At 39.6% G+C, this 18,859-nt stretch overlaps 1 protein-coding gene across 4 annotated transcripts in view; it reads right to left on the bottom strand.

Annotated features, from left to right (window-relative positions):
- Wdr72 (WD repeat domain 72) overlaps nucleotides 1–18,859 on the bottom strand; it is a 214,912-nt gene that overhangs the window by 7,119 nt on the left and 188,934 nt on the right. The window lies entirely within an intron of this gene.

An 18,859-nucleotide genomic window follows, 5' to 3' on the forward strand; every position in this document is an offset into this window, starting at 1 on the left:
GAAGAGAGAGGGAGGAGGAGGAGGAGAGAGAGAGAGAGAGAGAGAGAGAGAGGGAGAGAAAACACCATTAGATTAGTGCAGTCCCACAGATAGTGTGGGACACACTATGTAAACACAAATAATAAATTGAAATAAAATGTATCCTCTAAGTATTTATTGGCAGACACATAATTAGTTGAAAAATCCATAGATGTGACTATCTCGAAAGAAAAATAAGTTCATGGCATCAGCTTAAGAGCTGCAAAGCTACAGAGTAACAAAGTGAGGCTTTCCAAATAGAAATTGTGTTTTTAATGCATAAATCTACCACAGTATATAGTCAATTAACGGCAGCAAGACTTAGAGAAGACACTAGTTTATTCACTTAGAGAGGCCTCTCTGCAATTCAGCAGCTCTTACTTCTGCTGCACAAATCACAGCCCACGAATACTTTATACTTTGCATTTTGGCTCTATTTCATTGCATTGAAAATACAACATCAAACACCAAAAAAATCTTACAAAAGGTAACAGAATTAATACACTGAAAATTATGTGGCGGTCTAGTGTGTGAACAGTACTTCTCCCTAACAGCTTAGATATATTCAAAGATTTCTTATAAATGCATTATAACCTCCAACGCTAGGTTTCCAAAGGTTGCAATACTTGGTCTAAATTATCCTTATCGGTAACACATCCAAATATTACATTTGTTTCAGCAGTTGTCTGTTATATACACACACTACTGAGTAAATATAAAGTCAGGTATACACATACATATACACTCTATCAAGTACCTGTGTGCTCATACACACATGCATGTATACATACACTATGGAGTATACATGCATGCCTATATATACATATACATATACATATATATACACACACACAAATACACATACATATGTTTGTGTGTATATATATACATTATAGTTTCATATTCATATATACACTGAATGCAAATGTATGTCCCCCATAGATTCTTGAATTTTAGATTAAGTTTTCTACTTGAGTCTCTAGCAGGAAGATCCCTGAGGGAGGAGGTGTGTCATTGGGGTTGGATCTTCAGTCCAGTCACACTAGGTGTGTGGAGAGCCAGTCTGAGCTCCAGCTGTCTGTGCTTCTCTCCCTCCCTCTCTCTCTCTCTCTCTCTCTCTCTCTCTCTATCTGTCTATCTCTCTATCTATATGATGTAGATGCTGGAATGAGCCAACTTCTTTCACCATAATGGAGCTTTCTTTGGAATCTGCAATCCTGAAACAAGCCTCTCCCTCCCATAAGATGCTTCTCCTCTGGTGCTTGTCCAGCAATAAGAGGGTAACTGCAGCACACATATATACTATTGGATATATATCTATACTCATATACACACACTACTGACTATATGTGCACTCATATATACATACACACATATACAGGGATGCATGAGTGTACAGATGCTGGGCACATACATTTACACACATACTACTGTGACCAGAGGGGTTTTATGTCTCAGTTTCTGTAGTAAATACTACCAGTGCTTACAGATATTGATAAATACACCATACTCATAAGCCAAAAATGAAATAAGCAGATCGCATCACTGTACATCACCCCACTAGTATGCCTGGACCACTGCTCTAAGCATCCCTTGGGGAAGAAGACAGAGGCAGGAGGCTGTGCTACTTAACACTCAGGAAGCATGGCACAAAGGTGTGCAGCCCAAGGCCCAGCAGAGAAGCCACACTCACATCCATCACGCTCCTCTCCCTGCTTTCCTGGGGCACACACAACACTGTGGGTATACCTGAAAGACCAGCAGACACGCTTTGAGGGAGACAGGAAACACTTCTGGTGAAAACCCCTGAGATAGGGTAACAGCACTCCAGAATCACATAGTCATCCTTTTCTAAGACCTTTTACTTAGAAACAAATATAGTACGAGTGTAACATTAATTTTTTAAAAATAGTTTTAAATTTTTATTTATTTATTTGAGAGAGAGAGAGAGAGGCAGAGAGAGAAAGAAGGCAGAGAGAGGGAGACAATGTGAACACCAGGGCTTCCACCTGCTGCAAATTAACTCTAGAAGCATGCACCACCTTGTGCATCTGGCTTACATGGGTCCTGGGGAACCAAATCTGGGTCCTTTGGCTGCGCAGGCAAGCACCTTCATCAGTAAGCCATTTCTCCAGCCTTAACATTCTTATTTTAACTAATTAAACCTGATTTTTTTTTTTACATTGCAGACTGAAATTTTCTGAAAAAAGCCACAAAAATATATAATATGCTTATTTCATTTCTGAGTCATGAATATAACAGTTGCTGGACCATAGGAACCATCTGGAAGGATTTCTGGAATGAACAAATGAACAGCAAGTTGAGGCAGAGGTGCCAGGCTGGACGTTACTGCAGGAGGATATTTCTGCCAGATGTGTCTTGGCTACAGTGGGTGAGTCTGTGAAGTGGAGATGTGGGTTAGTCTGAGATCTGGAAGGAAAGGCACATGTATTCTACCTAGCAGTTATTCTTATTGCTGCCTCTAATATAATGTTTTTCAATCTAACTCCTACTTACAGATTATCTTTGAATCCAAGGATTCTAAAATGTTTAAGTGGGATAGTTAAATGAATCAAAGCTACAGAAAACTGTTGTAGTTGTCAAAATTTCCCACCTGGTTTTAATGATTCTTCATCTCTACATATCTTACTTGTTAATTTTCTGAAGCATTTTCATTGGGATTTATGATCGGGAATCAATCATGGGGCTAGTCTTTGCTAAAATCCATGTGGTAGTTCCTCTGTTTATTAGAGTAAATGCATTTCGTTAGTTACCCAATACATTGGTCTCTCATGACTTCACACATTCTTTCAGCGATTCATTTATTCATTCTTCCCACAAATATTTATCAAGTACTGAATATTTAACATGCCATTCTAAATAGAGACTTTCAAGGAAAAGAGGATATGATATTAGGCTACAAAAGCATATATATGCCTATGACCATTTTGAGTGGCAATAATGTTGTCCCAAGCTGAAATGATATACCAAGTTTCCTAAAAACGTAGAAAGTTAGACACAGGCTTATCATCCAGGTCCTCAAAAAACTTACTGTAGTAGGATGCATCCAGTTATCTCTGCCTCTACTGCTGATTCTGGAGGGAGTGATTTGTGTGAGGGTAGAGGCTAGGTAAAGGTTGTTCAGGTATCTTGCTCAAATTACTGATTAGTTTGAAAATCTGAAGATGTACAAGACTGGTCATTTTCTTGGTGGTTCATAGAATAGCCAATTAAATGTCCTGTAGAAGAACAGGCCACCTTATGGCCACTGGGAACAACAGGCTTTGGCGAGGTTAATTACTGCCATTGCACAGTTTTGTGTTTGTCTGATAGGCTAATCCTTGTCATTGTTCTTTGGGGCGTTTCATGTGATGTTTCATCATTAAGTTCTGACATGATGTGTGGCCAAGGCTTCTCAAATGAATCATTTCAAAATTGGAAAAATCAACACGTATTGATTTTGGGCTTATTATGGGTTAGCTCTTTTGCTAGACTGTGTGGGGTAGACAAGTTAAGGTATTTTTTTTAATGTGCCCTCCTTGTGATCTAGATGACTTACAGTGAGAAATACTAGCCAGGAGCCTTAGAGACCACATTCTAGGAGCAAACTGCTTTTGAGGACAGCGGAGGAGAAGGGCTCTGCAATAAAGTGCTAAGAAGGTGACATCTGAATGAGGCCTTCTTGAATGGGGCTGAAGAAACTCAAAGGGAGTCATTCGCACAAAAGAAAAAGGTGTGAAGACAGGTATAACTGTGGAAATACCATATGCCTCAGCCACAGTTGTGCTGGCTCATGCTGCTGGCTGCCTACCTGGGATGTGATGGTAATGAATTCTCCATACTTGTCTCTTTGAGCTTTCCCTAAAGTGCTACAGTTGGCTAATTCTTCTCACCTGCAGAACTTATAGACAGGTTTTCCTTTGCCCTAGATAGTCAATAATTTGATCTTTACTGATGGTGAACCCATTTATCATAGCACGTTGTCCTTTCACTATACATATTGACTTTTATTTGTCAATACCAAAGTCCATTTGTAGCTCATCACTAAAGTTCTTGGATGTTTTCAGTAGTTTCTGAAGGTGCATTTCAGAGCTCAGCAGAGTAGTACTTTTGCCATCAATACAGTGCAAATGGTTGCCAGACTCATCTTTGGGTTAAAAATCAACTGTTGTTTCTTCTGTAATGGATTCTGAAAATGTTCACATTTGGATGGTCTGAGCCACAACTGGACTCTTCGGGACATTTCTCTACTGCACGTAAGGCATGTTACTTCACAAACCTCCACATGCTGACAGCTGAAAGGCCCCTGCCCTAAATATCTTTGCAACTTCTGCAATGACTTAAAAGAGAGGAATCCATGTGGTCTATATGGACATGTTAGACTCTAGTACCGGGAGTTAAGCAGGAATTTCTCTAAGGCTCCAGGTAGTGCTGCCCCACATCTTCTGTTCTCTGTCCTGGTACCCTCATATGTGTGTGTGTGTGTGTGTGTGTGTGTGTGTGTGTGTGTGTGTGTGTGTGTGTCAAAATCTATATCAGTCGCAGTGTGAATAAAACCAGCAGCATCACATAATGTTTTCAATACAATGACCTATGAAAGATTTGAACAAAGAGCCATTCATCATAAGGGTCGACTTTAAGAACAAACGGGGATATTTATGGGAAATCTTTTATACAATGATATGATAATTTGAAATGTTGGTCAAGTGCATAGAACATACCACAGTAGCAACAGATAGATTCCAGACAAAATCTTCATCATTTAATAATCAAAAGCATAAAGATAATTAATATGTAGGTTAGAGAGGTCAGAACCCATGGAATAAAACACCCAACTTCAACTCTACTGGATGAGCTTGAGAATTTAGGCCTCATTCCACTCTGAAGGAAGTACTGAGAAATAAATTAAAAGAATCTTTCTAGAAAGTAAAATAAAATAAAATTCTGGTTGAAGTAAATGTTAATGTGGTCCTTACAATTTCCCCCACCCCCTCTCTCTTATACACACACAGTCATATATTTTAAATTAGAAGGAAACAAATTCCATGAAAAGACTTTAAGTGCTAACACCAACTTGGAAACTAGCTTGAACAGACCTTCAAATTCAGTTTACAAAGCAGTTTGTTCTGAACAGATGCCTTATCAGGAAAGCATTATCTAGCTAAAGAGCTGTGTATATATAACCCTGACTTTAAAAGAGTATCTATTGTGATAATCTCATGGCAGGATCTCTTGATTATATTTGAATAGCAACACCTACAGCTGGTGTCTACTCCAGGCTTACTTTATTTTCAATATGAAAAGAGAAATTGTTTAGTGATGCCAAAAGTTAAATTAGGCATCTCATGTCTCTTTATGACAGAGTGCTAAGTGTCTCATGGGCAAGTTCAGCAAGTGAGAATAATATAATACTTGCATGTTTCTACTGTCTTCCTACAATGATGATCCGATAAAGAATATTATTCAGGGGTGTAGTTTCCCAGCATAAATGGAATATTACTTGAGGTGTGATCTTCTAATTTGAATTGGTTCGTTGGTTCTAATATAATTAGTTCAAAGATGATATATATTTAAACTGGCAAAGGAATGAACTTTTGAAAAATTCCATGAGCAATAATATTGGTTACCTTATTTAGGTGGGTGTAATTTATTATTTTGTTTAAATAATATGCATCCAAATGGAAGGTCAAATTGTTGACTAATTAGGCTAAGAAGAAAATATGCCATAGCTGACAGCTACAGGTAAGATCATTCAATGAATCTGAGGGAAGGTGAGTTTTTGGAACCTCTTTAAACACTGTTTCGGCGTTGGGGAGACAACTGTCAGTAAAGTGTTTGCCTTTCAAGCAAGCATAAGCACCCAAGTACAATGCACAGAGCCCAGTTTAAAACGCTGGTCATGGTGTTGTACTCTTGCAATCCCAGCACTGGAGAGGTGGAGACAGGTCCCCGGAGCTTACTTTCCAGCTAGGTTAGCCTAATCAGTGAGCCCAGACCAACAGTCGACTCTGTTTCAAAAAGATTGGGGATATTTCTAAGGAGTGACACAATGTTGTCCTCTGGCCTCCATATGCACATAACACACATGCACCCTTCCACACACCAAAACAAACACATACATATGTGCATATAAAAGCAAACAACATCGTTTCAGTCCCCACAAATACAAAAGTTCCTCTCTTAGCCAGGATGCCTATGCAATGAGCTGCTTTGGTAAGCCTAACAAGCAGGCAAGTACTACACCACTAAACCTATGCAATGTCCATGGTGGTATTTTAAAAGTGTTGAAAAAGTGGTGGAAAAGAATGTGAGCAAGGTTTCCTAAGGGGAAAAATATTGTGGGGGCTGGAAAGATGGATCAGTGGGTAAGAGCGCTTGCATAAGGGGCAATGTAATGAGGATGGGGACAGAGATAGCAGAATTGCTGAGACTTACTGGTCAACCCGTGTAACTGAAAAAAAGCAGCCCTGGGTTCAGCGAGAGCCCATCTCAGAGAAATAAGGCAGAAGAGTGATAGAGGAGGACACCTAATGTCTTCCTCTGGACTCTGCATGGGTACACACAACACACATCCATATACTCCCACGTGTACACACACACACACACACACACACACACACACACACACACACACACGATTAACTTCATTTGCAGTTGAAGGGGAGAACCTTCAGGTCTAGCATCTTTGGCTTAAATTTATCCAATCAGCTCCCATAATCTATGTTTATGCCAATAGAAAGTTTGCCTCATTTGTCTTGTTTTTGAACAGAAGATGAAATTCTTACTGTTTAGCATCCACATATATGTACTTATTGCAAGAGAGAAAAATATAAATAATTTAACTATTGAGATGAGTTTACAAGCTCTCATAGGTTCACTGTGTGAATCTGGGAACATGTTATAATCTGTTATCTGGTTTTCAACATCACCTCTACCCTTCAGAGTATGACCTTGGACATGTAACCTTAGACATGATGTTCTATTTTCCTGGTTTCAGGTTCCTTTTTTTTTTTCAGTAAAATGAAGGGGTTTACTAGAGATGCCCCTTTGATGCTTTCCAGTTCTCAAGTTTAGATATTCTCAAGACCAACCAACCCCTCTCTCAAATAATACTGAACAGAATAATGCAGATTTCTATCTTTTTTTTTTTTTTTCTTACAAGAGGATTGGGTCCTTCTTGATTTCTGTTTTCCAGGAGACAGATTCTCAGTTGTCCCTTGTCAAATGAGTGAGTCAAGGTTATAGAAAGGTGGGGTGTACAGTTGTGCTCCCCTCAGCTCATATGTCATAAAGGCAAAGGTAGTATAGTCCAAATATTTCCATTCTTCTTATGTGTAAGAAAGGGGGCTATGAGGTAGCCTTGTCTTGATCCAAAAAGCAATATGAAAGCCAACTGTAATCAACTGATCTAATGTTTCCACAGAAGCAGAAAATAGGGATAGAAGACACAGCAACTCTGTAAGATGTTAAGTGGGGAAGGAGAATAGCTGGAAAGGGTGTGTCTTCATGTTACTGCTCTACACTCTCTAGCGTGATTACAACAGATAAGAATGATTACTGTTCTCTAAGTCCTCCCTCAGAAGACCCATTTCTTTGATAAGCTGTGTTCCAAAAAGGAAAGTGGTAAGTAGACATGCAGATATTAGGTTTTGCTGTTTATTTATTATCAAATCTAAATAATTTTCATGACTGCCCATTCTAACCTTACAGAGCAGGAATGCCTAAAAGAAACCCTGCTAATTATTTTGTATGTTCACTCACAATTTGATAAAGAAGATGTAAGAAGATGTAAGAAGTAATTTGGTTTGATGATCTCCTTAATTCCAGCTTTCTACATAGTAGAGATTACTATGTTAAAAAAAAAAAAGGACTCGGGAGCTGCGAGGAGAGGGGAGGGGATGAAGTACTTTTGTGGCAACACAAGAACCTGGGTTCATATCCCCAGCACCTATGTAAAAACATGTTATGGTGGCACAAATCTGTAATGTCCATGCTAGGGAGGCAGAGATAGGAGGATTCCAAGGATTAACTGGCTATCTAGCCTAGCCAAATTGATGAGCTCTAGGTTTAGTGAGAGACCTTGTAGAAAAATAAGATGGACAATAACTGAGGGAGACACTTGAGGTTGACCCCTGGCTCCCGCACACTTGCACTCATATGTGTATATGTATGTCCACACAAATGAAATGAACACACACACACAAAATAAAGGAGAAAGGACTCAAAAACATCTTACTTCAAAAGACCTCTTCAACACTGAAGGGAAGCCTGAGTGGAGAATGGATTTTAGGAAGGTAAAGAAATTAACTCTTATACTTCTCATGCAAGTTAGGCTTGATAAAAGTCATCTGACTTTTCATAAGGACCAAGTTCCAGATAAATGCAGAAGTGCATAGATTTTGCTCATGGTTCAAAATTACAAGGAAAGATGAGGTTGAAAGTAAGAGTAGACTCCAAAGAAGAAAACAAATCGGTCCTCACATATTGACAAATTGAAGACTGTCAGTGAGGGGAGAACTCTGGGAGGAATTTATAGTAAACTTCCCAGCTTGAATTTGAAAATGTAGAAGAAGGTCAGGAAAACAAAACAGACCCTTCAATCAAAAGAGCATCAAGTCAGCACTTGAGACCAGAGATAAACATGATTTATATATGAACCAAAGATAAGGATTTCATAGGGCAATTTAAACCACAGACAAGTCTACCGCTATCCATAAGTGAAAAGTACCAGACAGAGGCCCATCTTGAATCACTGGGAGAAGAAACTGTCAGATTCTGCCAGCGCAGGGACCTGCAGGGCGGCAGCCTTTCCCGGGCTGGATCTCACAGCAGAGCATCAGTGTGGGGAGCACAGCCTGAGTGCCACCTCCACTTCCCAGCTGACAACAGTCTGTCTCAGGGAAGCACACGTGTCTCTGATGGCTGGTGAAATATCAGAATTCTTCCATCTCCTAGCTAGGAAATGCAAAATCAAGAGATCAAATTATCAAGGTAACACCCTGCTTTTGACTCCCTTGTCAACATGAGGAAGGGTGTAAGGAAGAAGAGGTCTAAGGGACCATACTTTGAAGCAATAGGATTGGTTACCAAGATCATGATTTATTCTTATTCGAATTCTATCAAAACGGGGGGGTCTTACAGAAGCTGAATGAAAGACATGTTTGGACACCAATGACATGCTTTGTGACCAGGAGTGTACATCACTCTCTTACCCCACAGTACCTTCATAATAGATGTGGGAAGAATTGGTTACTTAAAAATATTAACACTGGGCTAGAAAGATGGCTCAGGGTTAAGGTGCCTTCCTGTAAAACCTGTTGACCCAGGTTCTATTCCCCCATATGCCTGTAAAACCAGATGCATGAGGCAGCATGTGCATTTGGAATTCACTTGCAGTAGACTAGAGGCCCTGGAGTGCCCATTCTCTTTCTCTGCCTGACTCTCTGCTTGCAGATAAATAAATAAAAATATTTTAAGAAATAATACTACTGGAACATAAGTGATAGAAAGATTTCTTCTTAAAACCCAAAGCTTTCACTAATCATACTCTATATATTTGGGTGAATATTTCAAAATCTGATTACTCAAAACATAGACATAACCTTGATAAGTGGTACACAGTATTTATTTTGAGGCAGGTACTCTCTATGTAGCTTAAGTTGATCTTGAACTCATAAACCTCTGCCTCAGCTTTTAGAGTGCTGGGATTATATGGCTGAATGTCTCATTTTGATTCTAGATTATCTAATGATATTTATAAATGAATAATAAGAAAATATATCTCAAGCAAGCATAAGTTTTAAACACGTGGATAAAGAGAAACTTTAATCTAAGAAGATATAGAAAGAGCTAGTTTCAACACAAGAGATGTTATCATATGCGGAGACTAAATAAAGGGTAAGAGATATACAGATGTGTCTAGATAAAACAAGCCCTTGTGTTATTGTAAAGTACTCCTTTTGCTGGTTAAAAGAATGCCTGGGAGAATGAATGGTTGCTAAGGGTTCCAATGTTGAGAAAATTCAGACTGACTAGATAAACTAGATGACAATCTCAGATCATAGTCAATGAGAGTGATACTCATTTTGGTTAAGTTTCAGGAAGCATTCAAGGGAAATACCATTCACAGTGTGTATAGGAGGAAGAGGGCTCGGAGTCTGCATTTGTTATCACTTTGAGACATTGTACGACTGGAAAAATGTGCCAATGACTAAAAGCAGGCTGGTGCTTTAGGAAAGGGGTGGACACCACAATACCCTAACCATGGAGGAGGGAAAGAGCCTGAGGCCTTTGTTCTTGGAACACTGCATATATCCGTGGGGCTGGCCATTAGGACACAGTGGGGCATAAGGGGGAGCCAATGATCTGGCAGGAAGTAAGGCGAAAAAGAGATACCCAACACACAATATCTGTAAGTTTACCAATATAAGACATCTACAACAGTTCACCATAAGATATCTGTAACAGTTCACCAATATAAAAATCTGTAATGGTCCACCAATAGTTCACCAATAACATATCTGTAACAGTTCATCAACATAGGACTATCTATGAGTTCACCAGTGGGGCTTGGGGGGTGGCTCAGTGGATAAAGAATCTGCCACACAGGCATGCAGACTGGAATTTGAATCTCCAGCACCCATGTAAATGTTGGGTGGGACTTGGCGGCCTGCGTGTAATCCCACTGATCCAGAGGTACATACAAGGAATCCCAATAACAAGCTGGCTAGCTAGACTAGCTGAATGAGCCAGCTCTGGGGTCAAGTAAGAGACCCTGTCTCAGCAAAGACTGAGGAAGATGCCAATGTCAACCTCTGTTTCAATGCACCCATACATATGTGTGCCATCCACATGGACATGTGCACACACACCACACATACAGGCACACAAGAAGGAAAGAGTTTGCCAGTGTAAGAATATCTGAAGACTATCGAGATTCCAGTCTGTAAAAAATCTGGAGAACAGTGTAAATGATATTTATAACTAGTTCTAACACTTTCTCACCTCCAGCTCTCCATCTGCCAAGGTTTCACTTTTCCTATTCCTCCTCTCCTAGAGTCACTATCATGACTCTCAAAGTAGATGTTTCTCTTTCCAGTCATTATTTTAAACCAAGAAATACTGTATCTCTAAACCAAGGCTTAACTCCTCTGACTGTGATGACATGCACTGCAATGACAAGAGATCACTTATAGTCGCTTGGACATGACATTTATCTTCTGCATGAGCGTCTTTGTATAGATTCCAGTGTTATGTATCATTTGCCAACCCAGCCTCCAGTCCTCATCTTACTGCAATATCGCTGTTGAAGATTTAGCCCAAATTCCATCTTTTCTCTCTTTTCTGTTTGGTGTGTAGGTCGCATGTGTGAGGTGTGTGTATATGTGCTCACATGTATGGTGCATGTATGCGTGAAGATGCATATGACCCAGGCACATGCAGGAGGAGTAGGAAAGCTTTAGGCGTCCTTTACTGATTTTCCTCCCTGAGATAGAGCTTCTCGCTGAACTGAGAAATTCCCATGTTTTGATTAAACTAGCTGATCACAGAGCCACAGGCATCCTTCAGTCTGTGCCCCGCTCAGTGCTTGAGTTAGAGGCATGTGTAGCAATGCCCAGCTATGTACATGAGTGCTGGGGACCAAAATTCAGGTCCTCATGCTTGGGCAGCAAAGTTCTTACCCATGGTGGCACCTTCCCAGCCCCCTATTCCATTTTTTCTATGCCATCTTCATCAGCCCCCTGATTATCATGTCTCTTCTGTTGTTCTTAGGACTTTATCTGATTGAAACCACGCTTTTGCTACAGCTTTTGCCGTCTCACTTCTGATCCCCCCTCCGCACTCACACGGAGGGAGCTGGTTTAGATGCATCTCGACATGGACTCTGCTGTCATGAGGCAACTTTTCTTCTCTGATGGGAACTCTGTTGCAATCAGATGGCTGGCTAGAAAAATCAGAGGCATGACCCAATATGTCAGTTTCTGTCATCCTTAGCTTGCCTCAGTCAGTTGGAAATTCACAGAGTACACTGGTTTCACGTAATGAATCTGGTTCTCATGGGACGGCTTACTTCTGGCAGTGATGGCTAAAGAAGTGTGTTCACTGCCCTTTATGCTATGTGGGTGTTTGGTGGACTATGCTTAGCAAAATGTCTATGACAAAGCATCATGCACTTCAAAGAATGAAACTAAGGGCCATATATTTCAAAAGATTACCCCCACCTCCTTCAAAATCAGGGAAAATTCACATACCCATTCCTTTCCCCCCTGACTATCATAAATCATAAAGTTAAATTTACCCAAGGGATCTCACACTACTGAACTTAATGCAGACATAAAACAATTTTTATTCTCACAGGATACACCATTTTTTTCATTAGTTCAAGGAAAGGGTCACATAATGTTTAAAACATTTGGTTTGATCTTTGCTGTGATTCGTGCTATCCAGCGCCCACAGACGTACACTGGAATATGTCTGATAAAGAGAATGCATCTCCCTGGACCCCATAATGGTCACGTCTTCATGTAATGTTCTCAAAAACAGTAACAGGAGCAAAAGAGTGGAAGCAAGGTGATCAGGAATGGAAATATAAGCTTACTTAATATTTATACTACTTTTGTTTTTCCTAAGTTTCTATTCTGAGACAGACTTAGTTTGTCTTCCTATGATATCAAAAACTTCCCCAGAGGTAGGGAAGACAATCCTCTTAATCTATCCCTCCCAGTAAGTCCTAAATTTCTACTCATTTGGTTTTAACATTTTTATTCTAAGTTTAACCTTCATCTAACAAAGAGGCATCCAATAATAAAAAGTTCATTAATATAATAAAAGTAAAAATAAATGAGGTGACTTGTCATAATTTCACTAGAACAAATGGATTCATGTGATCTTAATGTAAAAATGGATTATGCCTTTTAAAGGAATACCCAGTTGTAGAAAGATGATTTTTACATAACAGAACCATTTTAAACAATAATTCTCATACGGATAGCAACTCCCATGCTTTTTGGTCTGTACACTCTTTCCAAAGAGCAGTCAAGTTATTTTTTAAAGGTTTTCTCATTATATTGCTATTGAGGGGTGTTTCTCATCTCTAATGGCCAAAATTCGATTACCCCTGCTGGGTACCAATAGGGAGCCAAGATCGCCTGCCTTTGCATAGAACCTCCTTCTCTTCATGAATTAAAGATCACACATTTATTACTCAAAAACAAACACAGAGAGATTTAGGTTAAACTCCTTTTTTTTTTTTTTGCCAAATTATGGTCATTTTATTTCAAACCCTAAAGATCTGCTCTAGGAGGGACAGACCAAGCTCTGCACAGCTGGTGCCTGCACAAGGGCAACATGCTGTGGAGGAAGCTGTCGTTTCCCGAGCGTCTGTCTCTTATAGTAAGGGAGGTGTCCACCTTACAGGCAAGAGTACTGCTAGAGGACGGCAGCAAAATAAAATGATTTAGATGTCCATTTCACTGACAAATCTAAAACGCAGATCAAATTGGCTCAACATCTCCCCCTCAAATACCCTTATCCTGTGAGCCGGTATCTGAGACAATAACCCACATATGGCCTCAGACCTCGGCCTCCAGTCAGCTAACTAGTTATACATGGAAGTGGCTCGCGGGTGACATAGAGATTGACTGGTTCACACCAATTTACTTCACACAGTTTCCATTTATCTCCTAGAAGATCCCCCGGCAGCAGCATATAATGGTGTATCCTAGGCTGTCTGACTGAATGCATTTTTGAAGCAGTGGTGCTTGATGAATCTGAATCCAGAAAACAGTTCACCGATAGAAGAGTGGGCACATCCGGGGGCACAGCTGTGACTTGGAGCCTTGCTTGACTGGTGGAGCAGCTGACTGTTAACTGTGTTTGTTTTCTGACTGGGACAAGTCAGAGAGGCACCTTGGTTTTGGAAAGCAAGAAAGGAATGGAGGGGGAGGGAGAGAAGAAAGGAAGGAAGGAAACAGAGAGGGACAGAGAGGCAGATAGATGACAGATAGATAGATAGATAGATAGATAGATAGATAGATAGATAGACAGACATTCTGAGAATATCCAAGTGGCACATTCACCTATAAAACTAATTGGACCATTTAATCTTTATTTTTTAAATACTCTGACACTGCTCATTGTGGCAAAATTGTGGGCAACAGTTTTAAACCTAAAATGCTGGACTAAGAAAAAAGTATGAGAAGAAGAAAATAAAGGAGAATTCCAGCTTAATTCTTTTGTTTTTCAACAATGAGGTTCAACAATCTGGCCACAAGGACATGCCAGCATTGAGAAGCAAGTCCACATCTAAGGGAAGCATGCCTTTACAATTGTTCTCTTGTGCCTATCATACAGCTTGGGAAAAATCCTAAAAAAGTAGGTCAGGGAGATACAGCTGTAGGTAAAGTGCTTGCTGTGCAAGGGGCCCTATCTGAGTTCAGATCCCCAGAACTCACAAAACAACAAGAGGCAGTTGTAAGTATCTAATCTCAGCCCACATGCAGTGAGAAAGGAGTCTGGGACAGGAGAGTGCTGGAAGCTACCAGCCGGTCTGCCTAAGCTGGTAACAACCAGAGACCCCACCTCAAACAAGGTGGAAGGAAAAGGGCTAAACTTGGGGTGCTGTTCTCTGATCTCCACATGCAAACTGTGGCATATGCACATCCATATTCTCACATATATGTGCATATCACACTCACACACACACATACACACAAAGGTTTAACAAACACAAAAGGGTTCCATGTTCATCAGATGAATAAACAGATAGATTCTTATATGAACAAATGAGTCACTACTCTCTGCTTTGGAAGTGTAGCAAACCATCAGCCAGTAACATGGCTTGCACCCAAAGACAGAGCCATCAGATGTCCTTTAATGGCATGAGAGCCAGCAGCAGTAAACAAAACCAGCTCAGTGGCAATTCTGTGAGGCAGTGATGGGGCACATTTAGTACTACAAGGTATAACCTAGGCTGCAGTAGCCAGGTGATAGAAAAAGTAGGATTAGGGTTTTTGCATGTGACTTGATTTGATGGTGTTTTCTGCCTGTGGACTGAAGCATGGGAAGCACTGTGGTCATCTTCATATGAGCTTTCTGTAAAAGATGCTCAAATAGTCCCCAATCCAATTAAACAGAAGTAAACAGAGGGCAGACTTTTGCCGAGAACCGTCGTCACTTATTTTTTTCCATAATGAAAAGCAGTATAATTGCATGCGCCCCAGCTCCCTCATTTCACATTAGATCTAATAGATGACTTACACAGAGCATGGTGGCCCGCCTTTTGTGTTACTGTGCTTAAACTTTGGGCCATTATCTTTTATTATGTGACTTGTAATCCTTAAAGCCCCTGATTGTGTCTAGCTATTTGATTAGGATTCTTCTTGGTAATACAGGGATCTTACTTCTAAGCATGATGGTTTAATTGAATAACACAGCATTATTAAACATTTAAAGAATTATGTATATCACTTTCCTTTTGTAATTGCCCAGTTTCAAATAAGTGCTTTCTTCAACAGACATTAAGACCATGATTCAATTTTAGAATTGCTTAAAAGAACAGCATTTTCCATTGAAAGACAGGTAGTAACTCGTGGCTATAGACATTTGTCAAGATGCTATTAAAATACATGATGCAAATAACATCCTCACTAACTGGGTGACCTATAAGTTAGTTAAGTTTCCTAAACTACCTCCACCACAAAACAGTAACGATGAAATAATAATATCATTACTATTACCACTAGCATCCAGTAGAGGAGAAGAATTGTTATTTGCAAAAAATACTTGAAACAATAAAATGCTTAGACTAATGTGAAAGGCCTAAGTAAGTCCAGTATAATTATAATTTTTACATTTGCCTTTACCTAGAAATGTGTGCTTATAGCAATACTATATTAAACATTTGGATCCAAGAACATTATCTAATTTTCACTAGCATTATAATGATACTTAAAATCTATCTGGCTTATTAATATGACAAAGTTTAAGTAGCTATATTAACCTTGTTGTCACTAGGATACTAGAAATCTGGAAGGAATTTGTCAGCTCCCTTACTTTGGCAATTTGCTGAGGTCTATGGGTCTATATTACTGTAATGATATCTTAACCAAATAAAATCCTGCCTGAAGCCATCTGTGGTTCTTATGAACAGTGCCAAATACTGAAGGAAGAGAGCATAACTGCTGAGCATGCTGACTAGACAATGCAGGATCTCATTGCAAAGTTATTCTAAACAGCTTCTTTATCTCCTTATAAATTAAATAAAAATTAGTTTGAATAGGCATTATGTAATACTTATGTTATATAATAAATGTAACAAAAATTCTTACAAAGAAATTGGCCTGGGTTTGGAGTTTGAGTTTCAGATTGCAGATACATTTAGACCATGACCTCTCTAATGACCAGGTGTTATCTGTTGATTCAAAGCTAGGAACAGATCTTGCATAGTGACCCCTGAGCTTTGCATGGTTTACCCCTTCACATTCTAGGTTTTCATAAATGCTAGGATTTAAAATGAAATTTTAATCCAGCACAGCCCACAAATGGTGAAAACAAGACTGTAGGGAGTTTAATTTGAAACCCCAGAACAGTGGCTGACTTATTACTGACATTCTCCATTCTTCCTCATTTCTAAGGTAGGATGCACCTTGAACAAATCAAATAACAACAAAGAAAAAACTCTCTCTTCCTTAAACACTAGGAAAACAATCAAGGAGAAGGTGTGTTTTGTTTATGTCTAACCTAGGATAGAAAATAAATGTATATAGAGCTAGAGTGATGGCTCAGTGGTTAAAGGTGCTTGCTTGTAAAGCCTGACATCCTGGTCTCAATTACATTTTAGCAGAGGCCCAGGCCTTAGACTTGCACTCATGATTCATAATTCAGTGTTTAAATCTATACTCACTCTCCCAAGAATTGAAACTATTGCACAAGAAAATGATTAAAAATAACATAAAGTAAACATATGTCCATAAGTGGTTTGAACAAGTAGACATGTAGTACATCAAGAATTCTAAGGCTGATTTCTGTGAGAATTGAGTTACATGAATATTTCATGCCTGGATATTGCAGAATAACTGAAGTGTTACTAACATTATCTCATTCATTCCATCAACAATGAGAGCTCCTAGGTGGCCGACCTTGCCTGAGGTGCTGGGTATACAGTGGTGATAATTAATGGCTGCACTCTTCATTTCAGTAGAATGAAGAGAAAAAGACTGACTCTATGTATGAAGGATGTGTAACATGCCTATGTATGGATAACAAGAGTAGAACTCCCCAAATTTCTTTCTAGCAAGAACACCACTAGAGTCTGTTGGTCATTACATTTGCAATAAACAGACTTCATCGATTTCCTCTGTGTTTGTCTCATTCAGCCTTAAGTTGAGCTTCAGAATAGGCTGGTTGGTTGAGTTAAAGGCACTACACACCCCTTGCCCAAACTACAATAATGACAGAAAAACTGATGGGTGGTAGGTGCTGTAGGCACACTTACGGAGTCTGAAATTGGTGGAAAAATTGATTTATTGTCTTTGTAGGAACGTTATTCTGAGCAGCAATGAGTGAAAGACAGAAAAACAGAGTGTCACTGATTTCAAAAGGCTGATAGGCTTAGTTAAGAAACTTCTTTGTTAAAGATCTTTAGAATCTTGGAAGTGTCCACTATGTGAGACTATAGTGAATGTGAGAATGTGTTATCTAGTGAAAATCCAGTATAAAAATGACTGGGTGCTCACTCACAAGGTGTGTGTCTTGTAGTCATTTAGAACTGTGTTGTGATAATCACCTTTGTGTTTTCCTTACTTTCTGCAAAGTATTATACAGTAGCAGCAAATAATATTCTTGCACTTCATCGTGATACACCTATGCTAAGGCAAATTTCACAGGTCAGCCTCCCAGTGCAGAGGAGACATAGCTGGGGCCACCTTCTTCCCAGACACTAAGCAGGAGCAAGTCTGACGTGAGTGTGCGAGAAAGCGGCAAGACCCAGAGTGGTTGGTTCTATCCTACAGTGGGACTGGAATGCCTGCTGTGCATGTGGCCCATGTGCAGATATTTTGGCCAACTTCAAAGAGAGAGCTTTTGAAGGGAAGGTGTTAGCTACCAAAAGGAAAAGGCAAGGAATCAATATTTGATAAGGTCCATTTACTAATTTATAAAGGCAATGGGAATTGGGGTGAAGTTACAAAGTAAAAGCCGAAGGAATGATCTGGAGTGAATGATAATGATCCTCTCTCCATGTTGTGAACTGTGATTTCTTTTTTTGGGGGGGGGTAGTGAAAAGTATAGCTTGATGTAACTGAGTCTTTTACAAGTGATGACCAGATTTTAAAAATAACTACTTATTATTAAAACTGGACGATCCATTTGCTAGAAGGTGTTTATAACTGTAAGTAGACACAGAAGAAAACATGCTTAGAACTCAGAGGAGAGGTGGAGAGAGGGAGAGAGAATTAATGTAAATGCAGAGATAAAGGTTCAATCAGAACTCACAATTTTGGGGTTAATCTTTTATGTTTTCCTTTTTCTGAGACAAGGTTCTAACATAGCCCAGGCTGGCTTCCAACTAACATTGCAGCCAAGGATGACCTTGAACTTTTGATCCTCTTGCCTCCACCTCTCCAGTGCTAGGATTATAGGTGTGTGCAAGTATGCCTAGTTTATGCCAGGGATTGAACACAGGACTATGTGCATGCTTGGTAAGTCCTCGATCAACTGAGCTACACCCCCAGCCTTGGTTCATCTTATTAACAACCACACTGGGATGCTGAGACTACCAGGCAAAAGGATCTATAAAGTATGTGAAATAGGGCTGAAGAAGTGGCTTAGTGGTTGTAGCACT

This window comes from Jaculus jaculus, chromosome 10 (genome assembly GCF_020740685.1).
Source record: "Jaculus jaculus isolate mJacJac1 chromosome 10, mJacJac1.mat.Y.cur, whole genome shotgun sequence".
Classification (NCBI taxonomy): domain Eukaryota; kingdom Metazoa; phylum Chordata; class Mammalia; order Rodentia; family Dipodidae; genus Jaculus; species Jaculus jaculus.